The following is a 17,813-nucleotide window of genomic DNA, read 5'->3' as shown; positions in this document are numbered from 1 at the left end:
GCCACGGGGCCCAATTTTTGTGCGTAAACCTTCCGTCTCAAAAAAAGCGCGAAAACGAACCCGAGGTTAAGAACAATGAAAAAAAGGCATGTGCACGATTTTGGGGACGGAGCTCGTTTGGTGCCCCAAATGGCCCCCGGGGCCCACATTTTTCTCCGGAACCATCCGACATGAAAATGCGCAAAAACAGACCCAGCGGTTAAGAACGATGAAAAAAGCCGTGTATCAGACGGTTTTGCAAACGTAGCTCGTTTAGTGCACCAAACGGCTCCAGGGCCCCGCGGGCTTCGTTGGGGGCAGTTTTTTGTGCCCGAACCTTTCGGAGCGAAAAAGCGCGAAAACACACGTAGGGGTTAGGAGATTGAATTAAAAAAGTTCGTGTGTCCAGACTGTTTTCGAACGGTAAGCTCGTTGGTGCCACGCAAACGGCCCCCAGGACCGTGGGGCCCACTTTTTTCTCAACCTTCAGGTAGCAAAAATGCGCGAAAATGGACCCAGGGGTTAAGAAACTACGAAAAAAAGGGTGTGCCAGACGGATTTTGCGATCGGAGCTCGTTTTTGGTGCCCCAAACAGCCCCGGGCCACGCGGGTGTCACGGTGCTGGGGTGTCGCTATGCCTTGCCTAAGGAGTCATAGAGGCCTTGCTGGGGTGTCTGCTAGGCACTACTCGGGTGTCGCCAATGCACTTTGGGTGTCGCAGGATTGCCACAGGCACAATTTTTTGGCATGAACTTCTGTCACGAAAAATCGCGGAAAGACGAACCCAGGGGTTAAGAACAATGAAAAAAGAGGTCGTGTGCCAGACGATTTTGGGGACGAGCTCGTTTGGTGCCCCCAAATCGGTCCCGCTGAGGCCCACTTTGCTTCTGAACCTTCCGGCACTGAAAATCTCACAAAAAAAAGAAACTCAGGAGGTTAAAAACGTGATGAAAAAAATTCAGCTGTGTGGTGCTAGATGGTTTTGCGAAACCAAGCTCGTTTGGTGCCCCAAACGGCCCGGGGGCCCCGCGGGCTGCACTGGGGGGCCGTTTTTTGTATGCAAACTTCTGGAGTGAAAAGAGCGAAAACGAACCCAGGGGTTAAGAATGATGATAAAAGTACAGTGTGTCTCAGACGATTTTGCGAACGGAGCTTGTTTTGGTGCCCCAAACGGCCCCTGGGGCTATGGGGTCCACTTTTTGCTCCCAAACTTATACGGAGCGAAAATGCACGAAAAAAAACCCAGGTATTAAGAATGATGATAAAAATTCGTCTGTGCCAAACGGTTTTTTCGAACGGAGCTCGTTTGGTGCCCAAACGGCCGCTGGGCGCTGTGGGGGCCCACTTTTTGCTCCCGAACCTTTCGGCGCGAAACGGACCCAGGGATTAAGAACTATGAAAAAAAACGGTGTATGCCAGACAGTTTCGCGATCGGAGCTCGTTTAGTGCCCCAAACAGCCCCTGGGTCCCAGCGGCGTGTCGCATGGCCTTGCTGGGGTGTCACAGGGATGCTGGGTGTCGCTAGGCAATCTACTAGGCGTGTCGCCATGTACTGCTGGAGTGTCGTGGGGCAGTCACGGGGCCCAATTTTTGTGTGCTAACCTTCCGTCACGAAAAAGTGCGAAACGAAAACGGACCCAGGGGTTAAAAACAATGTAAAAAAGGCGCGTGCTAGATGGTTTTGGAGACCGAGCTTATTTGGAGCCCCAAACGGCCCCCGGAGCCCCACTTTTTGCTCCTGAACCTTCCGGCACGAAAATGCGCGAAAACGTACCCAAGGGATAAGAACGATGAAAAAAAGTTGTGTGACAGACGGTTTTGCGAACGAAGCTCGTTTGTTGCCCGAAACAACCCGGGCCCCGTGGGCTGAGCCGTGTGGCCCTTTTTTGTGCGCGAACCTTCCGTAGCGAAAAAGCGCGAAAATGGACCCAGGGATTAAAAACAATGAAAATTTGCGAACTGAGCTCATTTGGTACCCAAATGACCCCTAGGGGCCCGCAGGCTGTGCCGGGGGGGGGGGCATTTTTTGTGTGCGAACCTTCCGGAGCGAAAAAGCACGAAAATGGACCCAAGGGTTAAGAATGATGATGAAAAGTCGTGTGCCAGATGGTTTTTCGAACGGAGCTCGTTCGGTGCCCCAAACGGCCCCCAAGGCCGTGGGGCCCACTTTTTGCTCTCAAGCCTTCCTACACGAAATTGCACAAAATGGACCCAGGGGTTAAAAACTATGAAAAAAACGCATGTGTCAGACGATTTTGCGATCGGAGCTTGTTTGGTGCTCCAAACGGTCCCCGAGGCCCCACGGGTGTGTCGCGGTGCCTTGTTGAGGTGTCGCATGGCCTTGCTGGGGTGTCGCTAGGTACTGCTAGGGTGTCGCCATGCACTGCTGGGGTGTTGCGGGGCTGCCACGGGGTCCAATTTTTGTGGGCGAACCTTACGTCACGAAAAAGCGCGAAAACGGACCCTGGGGTTAAGAACAATGAAAAAAAGGTGTGTGCTAGACGGTTCTGGGGATGGAGCTCGTTTGGTGCCCCAAACGGCCCCCAGAGCCCTAGGGCCCACTTTTTGCTCCCGAACCTTTCGGCACGAAAATACGCAAAAACAAATCCAGAGGTTAAGAATGATGAAAAAAAGCTGTGTGTCAGACGGTTTTACAAACGGAGCTCGTTTGGTGCCCCAAACGGCCCCTGGGGCCCCGTGGGCTACGTTGGCGGCCGGTTTTTGTGCGTGAACCTTTCGGAGCGAAAAAGCACGAAAACGAACCCAAGGGTTTAGAATGATGATAAAAAGTCGTGTGGCAGATGGTTTTGTGAATGGTGCTCGTTTTGTGCCCCAAACGGCCCCCGATGCCGTGGGTCCCACTTTTTGCTTTCAAACCTTCTGACGCGAAAATGCGCGAAAACGGACCCAGGGGTTAAGAACTATGAAAAAAAGGCGTGTGCCATGATTTTGCGATCGGAGCTCATTTGGTTCTCCAAATGGTTCCGAGGTCCCCGCGAGGGTGTCGCGGTGCCTTGTTGAGGTGTCATATGGCCTTGCTCGGGTGTCACGGGGGCTTGCTGGGGTATCGCTAGGCACTATTGGGGTGTCGCCATGCACTGCTGAGGTGTCGCAGGGCTACCACGAGGCCCAATTTTTGTGCGTGAATCTTCTGTCACGAAAAAGTGCGAAAAGGGACCCATGGGTTAAGAACAATGAAAAAAAACGTGTGTGCCAGTTTGTTTTGGGGACGAAGCTCGTTTGGTGCCCCAAACGGCCCCCGGGGCCCACTTTTTGCTCCCGAACCGTCCGACACAAAAATGCGCGAAAACGAACCTAGGGTTTAAAACGATGAAAAATGTCGTGTGCCAGATGGTTTTGCGAACGGAGCTCATTTGGTTCTCCAAACGGTCCCGCGGGCTGCGCCAGGGGGCCGTTTTTTGTGCGCGAACCTTCCGGAGCAAAAAAAGGCGAAAATGGACCTAGGGGTTAAGCATGATGATAAAAAGTCGTGTGCTAGACGGTTTTGCGAGTGGAGCTCGTTTGGTGCCCCAAACGGCCCCCGGGGAGTGATGCATAATTAAGACAAGATAATCACACAAAGCTTAGTTGTGTTGAACATAAGATTATTCCTATCTCTAGGAACACTGCTTACTTTGCTTAGTGAGTTCCACTACTTACCCCCTCAGGTAGTTAGTCGTTGCTGATCAGCTCATAGACAAGCATTGTGACCACTCATAGACAAGCATTGCTACAGCCTCATGGTGATGGGAAATTAGACGTCAATTTATTCAACAACTAAAATCCCTTGGACGCAATATGCGATGCACGTTCTTGAGGTGTGCGTTGATAGTCATGCGTCGATGGTCATGCGTTGGAATGGATATGCGTTAATAAATGTATGCGATGATCATGCGTCCTGTCACAAGTTTTCTTGCGCTCACTCCAAGTATAACGCGAACGCAAGTTTCTCGGGTGATCCGAGGTCGAACACGGGGACTTGTAGCAAAATTAATGCGATAATGTGTATACGGCGGTTTAAATAATAGAATGGATGGGAAGGTTGCTAAGCTAATCCTACTCCTAATTCTAAATAACAGATAACGCAATGAGATTATGCATGAGAGGTAGAGACACGACAACTCTTGACATGAAACAAATGAATGGGAAAATAGATAAAATGCGGAGATGTCTTCATTGCAACCCTTAAGAGTGACCGCAAGGGCAACCTTAGTCAACGCAATCCATGCAATCATGCTACACAAACGTGAGCCTAACTCTAGGACGTATGCGATGGATCTACGATAATGCCGAGAAGCCTATGCCTACCTAGACCTCCATAACCCACTCACTAGCTCTCGCCGCATGAACGTGCTAGCCGCATACCACCTTATCCTACTTTCTGGGCGCATGCAATATCCTATCTGTAGGGCGCATACGCTGTGTGATAGCAAACGGAGTTTATCTCTAAGTTCCCCATTCTTGACTATGCATTCCAACCCACTCTCTTGAGTCTTAGATTTTGTTTTTAGACTACTCTCTCGAGTATGCCTAAATGATGAATGAAGCGCTTATAGGACAAGGTAACTGCATGAACTCTGTTGACCTAAGATTGTTCCTATCTCTAGTGAATAATGCATACAGTGCTTAATGCGACCAACCACTTACCCTCCTGGGCAGTTGGTTGTTGCTGACTTTACTCATAGACAAGCAATGTGTTAGCCTATAGATAGGCATTGCCGCAGCTTTACACTAAGAAAATAAGGTTACTCACACACTCACGCAACGCACATTCTCTCGGTGGGTTGCTAACATGCTTGCATATCCCTAATCCACATGACTAAAGTATGCGATACCAATGTGCATCCTCACCTGAAGTTGGTTGGGCAATAAAGTAAGGGATGTTTAAGCGAGAAGATGGAGATGGAGTCGAAGGAACAGAAGGAATGCATGAACAAAAATGTATTAATTCCTTAATCAGCAAAATGTATACAATAACAATATAAGAAAAGAAAGGAAAATGAAATGAACTGGCTGAAGCAAAGACTTGGCTTCTAGCGGATGTGCGTCAAGGCTGCCGGTGGTGCCATGGATGGGCGTAGAGTTAACTCTCCTAGATCTTATAGCTCCGGTCAAAGGCTCCGGTCGTCACTCGAATGGATGGGGAGGTAAGAACTCTAAGCGTCTCTCACGCATTTTGTCTGGATCGCAGGGAAACCTGGGTTTGCAGGGATAAACCCCCGGACCAGTTGAAATTTTTGCCTTATCAGCTTCCTATTCTATAATGTTTGGATGGCGACAGAGCATTGATTGGACTGCTTGACTTCTGACCATTCGACACGTTTGTTCCTTTCTGAACCTCTGCCATAACCGGCGTGGTAGATGAAATGTCAAAATCCATCTATTTTGATTTTCCCAAGTAGATACGTTTGATGTGTCTCATATCCCAAACAACCTTGCTTGATCCCTTTAATCATTCGTGTTATTGTGTAGCACATCATTCGGGTGTCTGTATCACTTAATACCCGAACTCTACATGGTACCGGCAATCGCTTGACAAGCGCAACTTTACACCCATGCGATGGACGTATTGCGACTAATTTATCGGCAACATCGCATGCGTTGATCAATGCGTTCACCTTTGCGATGGAGTGTTTCTCCGCATGCGGTCGTTTATGCAGTGGTTCGATTTTCGCGTTTGCGTCCTCTTCCTGTATTAGCTACAAAAATAGAAAATTGAACGCATAATAACACATAATTACGAGTTAGCCGAGATTCATCCTGCTGAACGACACAAGCTCACTTTCTCGTGAATTCCTAGCATAAATGCCGCATATTTTGCATAACAACCTTCATAATTCTAAGTAAAAGGCCTAAGATGACATGCATTTCTGCATGTCATCACCTCACACTAAGCAAAGAGGATCAACTCACTATACTCATGCAACGTACACCTCTCAGTGGTTTGCTACATGCTTCATATGTCTATGCCACATGATTGAGTATGCAATACTCTTGCAATCTTACTTAGTTCGTTGCAATGAAAGTAAGGGATGATAAAGAAGAAGTTAATGAAGAAGAAATCGAAGGAAATAAAGAGATGCATTGATTACAAAATGTATTAATGTCATAAGCCAAAATGTAATACAATACAGAGATAAGAAGAGAGGTGGAGGGCTAGATGTGGGCAATCTCTTGCTTCCATCAGATGTATGTCAAGGCTATCGGTGGTGCCATGGATGGGCGGTGGAATAGTCTCTCTCAAGATCTATCTCCGGAAAAGCTCCGGTCGTCACTCGGAATGAGTTGAAGGAATGAAAAATTCTCAAAGAATGTCTTATCACAATCTCATTTGTGATCACAAGGATCTACCTTAAGGCAAAAACTCGAATGCCTTGAATCTGGGCTCTAAGGCTCTATTTATAGAGCTCAATCGCCGATAGCATTAATGGTCTCGTTCTAAATCACTGCCACTAACGGCGAGTAGGTGAAATGTCAACATCATCTTTTTTATACTCCCGAGGTATGTGTTCATGCTCGTTTTTTTCGAAGTACCATCGCATTCCACCAACCATGCAATCACCCTTCTATCATGGTTATTACTTTGTAGCCGTAACATTCATGTGATGAACGCATGCAATCAATAGCCGCAACATCCATGCGATGAACATATACGATCACCCTTGCGATGGTCTGGGATTCACCGCATGCGATCGATTCCTGCGATAGCTACAAAAATAGACATTTTGATGCAAAATAATGCATAATATTGGGTTAGCAGAGATTTCCCATGCTGATCGACGTAAGCTCACTTTTCACATGAATTCTTAGTATAATCACTGCATATTTTACTTGTTAGCCCTCATAATTCTAAATTAAATGCTACAATAACTTGTATTTCTACCAGTTATCAGACGTACGGGTGGATCATGTTTAAATGAAAACCTAAGCAGTCTGTAGTAGATGAATAAAGTTGGGTACCTTATCCTGGTGACACTATGGATATGACCTGCTTTGTAGATGTTACAAGTGTTGTAAGTGCTACAAATGATCTGATCCTGATCATTCTTGTGGAGACATGTGAGTGGAAGTATCCTATACAAAGAGTTTGTATAAGACCGGATCACGAAATAACTAGTCTCATTATATAACACCGTTAATAATAGAGATTTACATTTCACTAGGATGGCCATAGGTGAAATGACCTAAATCTTGAGTGAGTTGTGAATTCCTGCTTATGAAGGCATTTCTTTGATTTCTATAGGTGAGAGTGGCCAGAACGACAACTCGATATGCCTACCATTTTGAGGATTCGTCTAATTAGGGAGCTGGGAATACAGCTACATAAGACAAAATTCACTCATTCCTTAATATCAGGTTAAGTAGATAAATTCCTCTCTTAAGGATTGATTTCGGGGCTTGAACAATGTGGTTACACCCTTTCTTAGCCCGAGAGGGATTTGGTCATAGTTGGACTATGATGAATGGTATTTAAGGAGTTAGATGCAACTATAGGGACAAAACGATAATTTTGGCCCAATTGTACTTACGAGCAATTTTTGAAGGGTCATCGCACTATTGACTGGTTATATCCAATAGACATAGAAATATATATGTAGTGTGAAGAATGCAGTTGTCGGTTATTGAGTGACGACAGTTAATGAATGTTGGATAATTTAATTAAAGAGTTTAATTAATTATCCAAGTATCATTGGAGCTTCAATCTACAGATTCATAAGGTCCCCTCTATAACTCAACATGGATTATTGAGAATTAATTTTAGATTAATTTGAATTGTTCAAATTAATTGGGGGAATTAATTATATGCGATATAATTAATATAATCTATTTGATACATTATAGTATAAAGTTTATTTTGAGAGAAATTAAGTACTTGAATGTGATTCAAATACTAATTATATGAATGAGATTCATATAATTAAATTTAGTATAATTGTGATTTATATTAAATACCATAAATGATTGAGATAAATAAAAACTATAAGTTATATTGTATTTGATACAATATAAAAAATATAGGTTATATGTTATATTTGATACAATATATAGTTGTATATACATATAATAAGTTAGTTATTATATATATATATTTCTATATACATATATATTAAATTTAATTTAATTTTGAATTAAATTAGTCGAGGGAGTTCATAACTCCCTCCCTAATTTTTCTCTCTAACCATCATGAAACGTTAAAGGACAATTTGTTTTATTACTTCTTCGTCTTCTTCACAGTTGAGAGGGCCTCTCTGTGAATTCTCTAAAATTTACTTCTAAGAACATAGAGAAGAATAGGGTTTTCTTCTTCCTCTTTCAAAACTTTCTCCCTCTTCCCAAAATATTAGCAGAGTCCACTACTCCTGTTTATTCTCATCCTCTAAGGAGAATACAGGAGGTTCTCTTGTGGTGGTGGCCATTTGAAATTTTAGTTTTTTGGAGATCGAGATTCAGTTGAAGTGTCGTGATCAGATCGAGGGAGTAAACGAAGAAATTGTTCTTCAAGGGTAAGCTTGTTTTTCTTCCCTTTCTTCCTTCTGATCAGCATGCTATAAAATATTATAATGCATAAATATTTGTTTTTTGTTCTATAAATTTGGGATTCTGTTAAAAATAAATTGGGGTGATCCCGCTTCCACCGTGGAACTTCACCATTCCTTCATTTTTAACACTTAGAAGAAATGAGAGAGCTTGGAGATGGAGACCTTGCCATGCTATGCGCTCAAGGGTCTAAGGGAGAAAATGGGCTAAGTTTAACATGAGGCATGCGTTGATGGCCATATAGAGGTTAGTGGTGCCTAACGAAGGGGAGTTGGTCGTGGTTGCCAAGGACAGGATAGCGTTATAAGAGGTTAGTAAAGGTTAAAGTAAGTGGAATGCGAGCAGCCAAGCTTGCCTAGGTAAGTTCATGGTGTGCACCGAGCAATGTTAGGGAGGTTAGTAGACTAAGCCAAGGCAAGGGCTAGGCGGCCACAAAAAGTAGTTGACTGGGAGGCATCAAGGTTAAGGCATGTGGTTATCCAAGGCCTATGCGATAGTGCAAGGGGCACTAAGGCACTTTTAGAGGTTATCCAGTACGTTGGTAAGTGGTAGGCCTAGGCACGAGCACCTAAGAGTGTGCACTGGCTAGTGATGCAATGACCAAGGGAGTGTTGCGCTGGTTGGGGTATGCGTTGGTCGAGAACAGAGGCTTGCATATCAAGCCTATGTATTGGTGAAAGGTTGAAGCACCCAGCTTAATCATCTGGTTAGTGGGCTAAGTGGCCTGGTTAGAGGCCTTAAGCAAGCATTAATGGGCCAGGTGTCACCCTAATGAAGTACTTGATCATGCAACCCTTAGTATAAAAAGAAGTTGGGAATGTAGAGCTCGGTTTGTGCAATTTACTCGTGCCAAAGGAGAAAAATTGCTGCCAAATTGAAGCTTGATCAGTGCTGAAGTTGATCTAGGGCCGTCAAAAGAAAATTCTCACGAGCTTGAGCTAAAAGTTGAAGAGTTCCGCAAGTGCTTGAAGCTCTCGAGTTACTCGGGTAGGTTGGAAAAATTGTAGAATTCCAAGCTCATTAAGAGAAATCAGAGGTTGAAATTTTAAGGTAAGATAGTTAAGATTTTAGAAACAAGTTCTTAGAATGAAATTTTGTGAGATAATGTATGGAATTAAGTTATTTAAGCTAGAATTTGAATTTGGAATTTAGCTGGATGAACAAGCAGGCTGCTGCAACTCAAGGATAAGCAAGCAGCTGACAGGTTGAAGTTGTGCATGGGCGAGCACGCGTCTTGACGAGGCACAAGTTGGTATAGACGGGCGTTGGCTGAGATATGTGTGCGGGGTGAACGTGAGGCTATGCGCATTGGTTGAGGCATGCTTAGGGTCATGATAACCAACTCACATAGGCAAGTAGGCGCATTTGGTGTCAGTGAGCACCCGTGTGCGTGCTGTCACCCACCTACCTAGTTACAAGGTAAAATTTGGTTAAGTGTGGTGATGTGTTGAGTTTACCAAAGTATTGAGGATGCGTTGAGTATGGCTAAGTGTGATGATGCGTTGAGCTAGGTTTAGACTTAGAATATTACGTGGAATTTTTATATAAGAGTGTTAAATCCAAAGATTGAAGTTAAGCTCAAGAGGGAGATAAAGGCATTAACCAAAGGTTCCTATTATTTTCACAGGGCGAATACATATAGGGGAAGCCTACAACCTTTTGAGGAAGTAACTTAAAGATAGTGAGTGATTTTCATTAAATTGAACTTTATTTGATTTTCGTGAAGTAAGATTTATAATTTACTAGGTTTTCAATGAGTTTTCAACGCATAGTTACTCACTCTACAAAGATGTCTACTTTTACAGAACATGCTTTACATTTAGTAGCTTTCAATACATGCTTTGATTATGACTTGTTGAGTGGATGCATGTCCCCTTTCTTTATAAAAGATTGAGTTTTTATGTGAAACTAAGCATGCATTTTATGAGTTGTACTATGAATTCTTAAGTGTGCTTTTCCTAGTTTCCAAAACTAAGTTAAAGCATGTATGTGATGAATCCTAAAGGAGATTTACGATATATACTTAGCTTTAAAGGCTTGACAACATGTTTTACTAGCATTCCATGAGTTAAATCGTTCTCTAATAATTTGACACTTATGATATATTTTCTATTGGAATGCTTTATGCTAGTGATTATTAGAGTTTATCTTAAGTAAGAATTTTATGATGTTGTATTGAAGAAACCCGATACTTCAGTATGAAGGTATCTGGGTCCCCTGATACCTAAGGGATGACGGTATCCAGGGCATTGAGTAACCTATAGGGCTTGACCACTTGCATATAGGTTCTAAATTGAAAATGTTGATTGTATTGGAAATATTCTACATCAGCTAAGAAATTTGATGTTGAACACTTGAGCAAAAATGGCTCTCCCTCAACTAAGGCAAAAGGATGATATTTTCCTAACGATTTGAATGATAGTCGAGGTTTCTAGGGTCCCTAAAGCATTTTCAAAGATGTTATGTTTTTAATTCTTTTAATGTTGTTGTGCCCTGAATTTGATTAGTTTCGACTTTGAGTACTATTATGTTTTCGTATCGTATCATTAAAAAGAAAATTTTAAGAAGTCACTCACTGGGCGTTTAACTCAATTTTTCCAATGTTTTCGTTTTCCCTAGATAGCGGCCCACACCTCAGAGCTTAGCTGATCTGCCAGTCTGCCATACATAGATCAAGTCTCGAGAAAAGCAAAAAAATAAGAAGCTTATGTGGTTAAGCTTTTTTTGTTTAAGTAAATTTCCTTGTGCATGTTAGGGACTGAGGATAGACTTAAGATGGGATCCACTATTGTGTAGATTATTTTGGCACATATATATTTAGCATGTGCATCTGAGTTAGCTGGTTTGTTGTTGGGGAGTATTTAGTTGAATGCATGCTTATAAATTATTTATCAGATGCGTAAAGCTTTAGAGTATAAGTTTCTAAAGTTGAGATGGGCAGTGGATATCATAAAAGGGTTGACATCTGCTGTCTTCACATCTTCTTCTAATTTAAGAAGGTAATCTAGGAGGGGGTGTGACAACCTCTGCTGTCTTCACATCTCTTTCTAATTTAAGAAGGTAATCTAGGAGGGGGTGTGACATTCAACCATGGAAAAAAATTGAGGAACTATAACCAAAATCTCACTATTTGCTTTCATCATAAATGTCCAAGTGAAATGTGAAAAATCATCCACAATGATAAGAAATAAAAATAACTAGGATGAGAAGCAACATGATATGGTCCCCAAATATCACAATGTATTAGTTCGAAAGCATGAGCAGCAACATGATTATTAGATACAAAAGATAAATGCTTTTTTTTTTTTTTTTTTTTGCTAAGGGAAAAACATCACGTGATAAGGGAGCGTCAAGATGTTTCTTATCAACACGAATAACATCCTTAAAAGCAAGAAAATGTTTAGGAGAAAGATGACCTAAACAACAAGGCCAAGTGTCAATGGTGATAGCAGAATAAATGACCAGCATAAAAGCAACATTATCCATAACATACAATCCATGAAAGTTAGCCTTGCCAATCGTTGTCAAAGATGACTTGTCCTGAAGAACACAAGTATTTCCATCAATTTGAACAATTATAGGTATGTGTCGAATTAATGCACTGATGGAGATGAGATTGAAAGAAAAACTGGGAATATAAAGAACATCAATCAAAACAATACGTTCACTGAGATAAACATCGCCAACAAATTCCACATTGACAGAAGAAACGTTAAAGGAGATACAAAGACTCCCAAAAAAAAAATCAATTGATGAAAAAATTATCAAGAACGACAGATGTGTAACGAAGCTCCCAAATCTAATATCCACTTATCAAAAATTGAAGCAAAAGGAGAAGCAGATAGACATATACCAGCAACATTGGGAGATGGCTATGTAATTTTATGTTGGACCAATCAAGAACCTATAAATCTCATTCACAGAGGAGAAAGACCCACGGAACCACAAATGGATATATCGATGATGACTGAGCAGTGACATAGATGAAACCACGAATGAAAAGAAAAAAAAAATAAAGAACCATGAAAAAGCCTCTGACAAACCCACTGACAATGAGGGTGCCATCTACACACTGGCGGCACTAAAAGACGAGACCAGTTGCGATCAACGGATGGCCTTAACTAATGTCAATGAGCGACACTTCAGGCCAATGATCTGTATGTTGGGATTGGTATCCTAAATGGTATCCTAAATCTCTCTTGTGTTCTCGTAGTTTGTAAACATTGTATACACAAATTGTTATTAATAAAATAATTGTTATTTTATGAGCATACACTCAATCCAATAAACTAAAATCCTAGGTCATTTTATGTAATTTAAACAAGTATGTAGAGACATACAGATGGATCTTGTTTAAATAATAACCTAAATGATTTGTAATAGAGGGATAAGATTAGATAACTTATCCTGGTGACACTATGAATATGACCCACTTTGTTGATGTTACAAGTATTGTAAAGTGCTATAAATGATCTAATCCTGATCATTCATGTAGATATTGAAGGATCTCTTACTGAAGAGTTCCATGAGCGTGTTCAGATCACTCTGATCTCACCGTGACCGAAATACAACAATATACATTAAAACGTACAATTATGCAGACAAACAGTAATTATTGTCATGCTATGAACAAGATATAATAAGGGAGAGAGTGCCATACCAGTTGAAGACGGTCTTCAAACTTTAGAACTCAACGCATCGGAACCCTCCACCCGATCAACCAACACCTAGCAGCGGCGTCGACTACAGCAGCACAGAAACGAATGCCACAAGGACGAAACCACCAAAAAAGAGCCCCAGGTATTCTCGGAGTGAGAACCCAAAGCGTGGTCTTTGGTGAATTTGGTAGAGAAAGGAGGAAGTATGGATCGTGTAGGCGATAAGTAAGTGAGAGGGGAAAAGGCGCTATCGCATAACATGATGCTTATCGTTTAAGAGACACTACATGATCGTGTAGGTTTTACTGAACGATCGTTTAAGAAATGGTATACGATCGTTTAGCTAACACGGCACACTATACGATTGCTTAAGGAAGCTATTCGATCATTTAGGAACTAGTGTGCGATCGTTTAAGCGCGAGGTGGACGATCGTTTAGGCAGAGAGTTACTATCGTATAGGCTCTCGAAATACTTAAGAGATCGTTTACGATTTCACCAGTGCGATCTCTCTTTTTCTTTTGGATGGACGATTGAACATGAAAACTATTTTCATTTTAATTCATCAGTTACAATAATCGACGCTGCCCCACTAACCCACATCCGAACGTGAAAAAATTGGCTTAATTATCGTATAATAAACCAATTAATTAATTATAAATATAATCATATTATATTTTTATCCTATAGTTTGATATCACATATCTACTATAGTATTTTCTCCTCTACTTGATATAAATCATATTTATATCTAATTTCCTCCAAAATAATGTATCTCATATATTTAGCCAATTATATCATATATAATTAACCAGTCCAATGATATCATATATAATCAAACTTTCTCTTGTCAATTTGAACATTTCAAATTAACCCAAACACTGATTATCGACTTTATCCAAGCTACCCAAGGAACCTAATGGACCTGTGGCTCGAAGCTCCAACGGTTCGTAAATAGCTGACTAAACTCTTTAGCCACGAGATCCATCATTCGTTAACTGTCAAGCATTCTACTAAAGACCAACAACTGAACTCTTCTTACCACAGATATATTTTTGTGTCCATCAGATATAACCAATCATAAGTACGATGACCCTTCACAGATGCTCGTAAGTATAGTTGAGCCAAATTACTGTTTTGTCCCTGTAGTTATATCTCACTCCTTAAGTACCACTGATTTCTCTAATGAACAATAAAACCTGTCTCTTATACACATCTAGATGTGTATAAGAGACAGATCTACAAGTAGGTCATCACATACATGCTTGAGTCACATACAGATAACCAGGGATTTTATGTTTATTGGTTTGTGGTAAAGCAAATAAAACAAGCAATTGAGCATAATACAAGATGTGAAGTAAATATCATATATTAACAACACAAGCGTTCGTACAAACTGTTTACAAACTATAGGACACTAAACTTTAGGGCATCAACCCCAACAGAGATATATGAGTGAGGGTATCCTATACAAAGAGTTTGTATAAGACCGGACCACGAATTGATTAGTCTTATTATATAACACTATTAATAATAGCACAAGGATAAATAGGTGACATGACCTGAATCCTGAGTGAGTTGTGAACTCTTGTCTATGAAGGCGGTCCTTTGATTTGTATGGGTGAGAGTGGCCAGATTGCCACTCAATATGCCTACCATTTTGGGGATTCGTCTGACTGGGGAGCTGGAAACACAACTACACAAGACGGAATTCACTCATTCCCTGATGTCAGGATAAGTAGATAAATTGCTCTCTTAAGGGCTGATTCTGGGGCTTGAAGAATGTGGCCACACCCTCTCCTGGTCGAAGAGAGACTTACTCATAGTTGGACTATGACTTATTATTCATTAGATAAATCAGTGGTACTTAAGGAGTTAGATGTAACTACATGGGCAATACGAGCAATTATGAAGGGGCATCAAACTGTTGATTGGTTATATCCAATGGACACAAAAATATATTTATAGTGCGAAGAGTGCAATTGTCGGTCTTAGTGGAGTGGCCGATAGTTAATGGATGTTAGGTAATTTAATTAAAGAGTTCAATTAATCATCCAAGTACTATTGGAGCTTCAATCTACAGGTTCATAAGGTCTCATTTGTAGCTCAATAGTGATTAAGTTGAAAATTAATTTTGGATTAATTTGAATTGTTTAAATTAATTGAGAAAATTAATTATTTAATTAATTAATTATAGGTGATATAATTAATATAATGTATTTGATACATTATAATATAAGGTATTCTAAGAGAAATTTAAATATGATTCAAATACTAATTATATGAATGGGATTCATATAATTCAGTTTAATATAAATATGATTTATCTTAAATATTATAAATAGTTGAGAGGAAATAAAATATTTGAATATGATTCGAATACTAATTATATAGATGAGATTCATATATTGAATTTAATATAAATATGATTTATATTAAATGTCATGCATTGTTGAGAGGAAATAAAACTATAGATTATATTGTATTTGATACAATATAAAACTATAGGTTATATGTTATATTTGATATAGCATACAGTGTATATATATATATATATATATATATAATAGGGTGGTTATTATATATATTATTTAAATTAAATTAAATTTTTTAATTTAATTAAAGGGAGGGAGTTATAACTCCCTCTCCCTAATTCTCTCAGGAAAACGTGCAGTGAGTAGGGAACAGTTTAGCAATTCATTCCATTTTCATCTTCTTCCTCTGAATGTCATAGAAGAGTCTCTGTGAAAACATCTCGTTCCTCTCTCAAACTCTTTTTGTCTTCCAAAAGTTTGTGTAGAGCCCACCACTCCTGCACATTCTCATTCCCAAGAGAATACAGAAGGTTCTCAAGTGGTGGTGCCTAATTGGGATTTCATTTTAGAGATCGGTACATGATTTGGATCGAGAGGGAATACGTAAAGAAAATTAGCTTCAAGGGTAAGCGTATATTTCTTCCCTATTTCTCAAATTAATAGCATGTTGTAAAGTTTTTTTGTTTGATAATGCATAATTGTTATGTTTTGTAACTTTTATCAATTATGTGAAAACTAAAATTGGGAATGATCCCCGCTTTTGCTGTGAAACCTTCGATGGATTCCCTTCACTATGCACTAGGTGCACGAATGAACGTCGATCAACGGTGGTGAGCACGATGGCTGAACATGATTAACGGTGAGATCTGATGTCAACGTCGACAATAGGTTGGGGCTTCATGAAGAAACTGGGTATAAAAGCTTCAAGATTTGCTCTGGTACCATATTCAACCAGTCAAGGTGATGAATCAGGAGATGGAGTGGCCGACTTCTACTTCCTCGAGAAAAGGGGGAGACTACATGGAAAAGAAGCCCTAAAGGGAGAAAATGTAAAATTACATATATACCCTTGTAGAATTACATACATATCTTTAATAATCTCAAAGCATTGAATACAATTTCTAAAGTCAATGAATCTTTGCTATACTTTATTGTAAAGTTAACTTCTTTATAGCTTTAAAGTAATGAATTTAGGAGAATAACATTTTGATCTTCATCAACTAGTTTTTATTCCTATATTTGATATCTACTCATATCTTGTTGAAATTATCCAAGTTATCATCTCAAGTTTTCAGCTTATATGTATTTGACAGTCTGTGAGTATTCTATTCTTCGTCTATGTTTTTCGTTCTTTTGATCCATGGTCTGAAATCTTTCGATTGGTTGATTTGTACTATTGGTGACAACGACATTTCTGAGGACAGAAACGATTATGGTAAGATTGTCGGAGAAGGGAAGAATAATTGGCATTATAGAAGTGAGGAGGAAATAGGGGGAAAGAGAATGAAAGCCACCTCATAAAAATAATTATTATTAAATCACTTAAAATTTCCAAATTGTCAACCCCTACAATCAACAATCTCACAATACCTAGTTTTATCATTAGTCAATTAACAATCAAAGCATATGTCAATGATCACATTGACTACTTTGTTGTTCTCCTAATTTAAAAAAGCATAACGATAACATATTAGGGGGAAAAAAAGAATAATTAAAAGAAAAGAGATTGAGTACTTAATTCATAAATAGTTAAATTAAAGGGAAGTTAGACAAGGTAATCTGTGGTAGATTCCCCAAAGTAAGCAATTGAATAAAAAAAAGAGAGACTGAATTAATTGCTTTGAATGATGATGGAAAGAATTTGAATAATGAACATTTTTTGTTTGCATTCACATTGACCTACCCCAACCCAATTTTTATTACAACATTATAGGAAATGATACCTTTCTAGATCTTCTCTCAATATAATGTCATCATAAGGTTTTAAATATAGTTGCCGACATTAAAAGTGGAATCTCAATTTTTGTAAAAATGTCAATACAAACATTATTAGGGTTGCCAAGGACAAATGATGAAGAACCCTAGTACTAATTATATAAGTGTGTAAATAAGAACTTATATCAATCTAAGAATGGAGATAAGAACAAGTTTACTTTGATGGTCCCTATCAAAGACTAGAGAAATTTGTCACTGAAATCAAAGATTTGAATGCATCGAATAAAAAGTTTAAAGATTTTATTCCATCTTCTGACTCAATTTTATCTTCAATTTGTGGGTAATTAGTATTAAGAAAGATAGCATGAATCTTATTTGTCCAAACTTTCT

This window comes from Benincasa hispida, chromosome 4 (genome assembly GCF_009727055.1).
Source record: "Benincasa hispida cultivar B227 chromosome 4, ASM972705v1, whole genome shotgun sequence".
NCBI classification, from domain to species: domain Eukaryota; kingdom Viridiplantae; phylum Streptophyta; class Magnoliopsida; order Cucurbitales; family Cucurbitaceae; genus Benincasa; species Benincasa hispida.
This window is presented reverse-complemented; position numbering follows the sequence as displayed.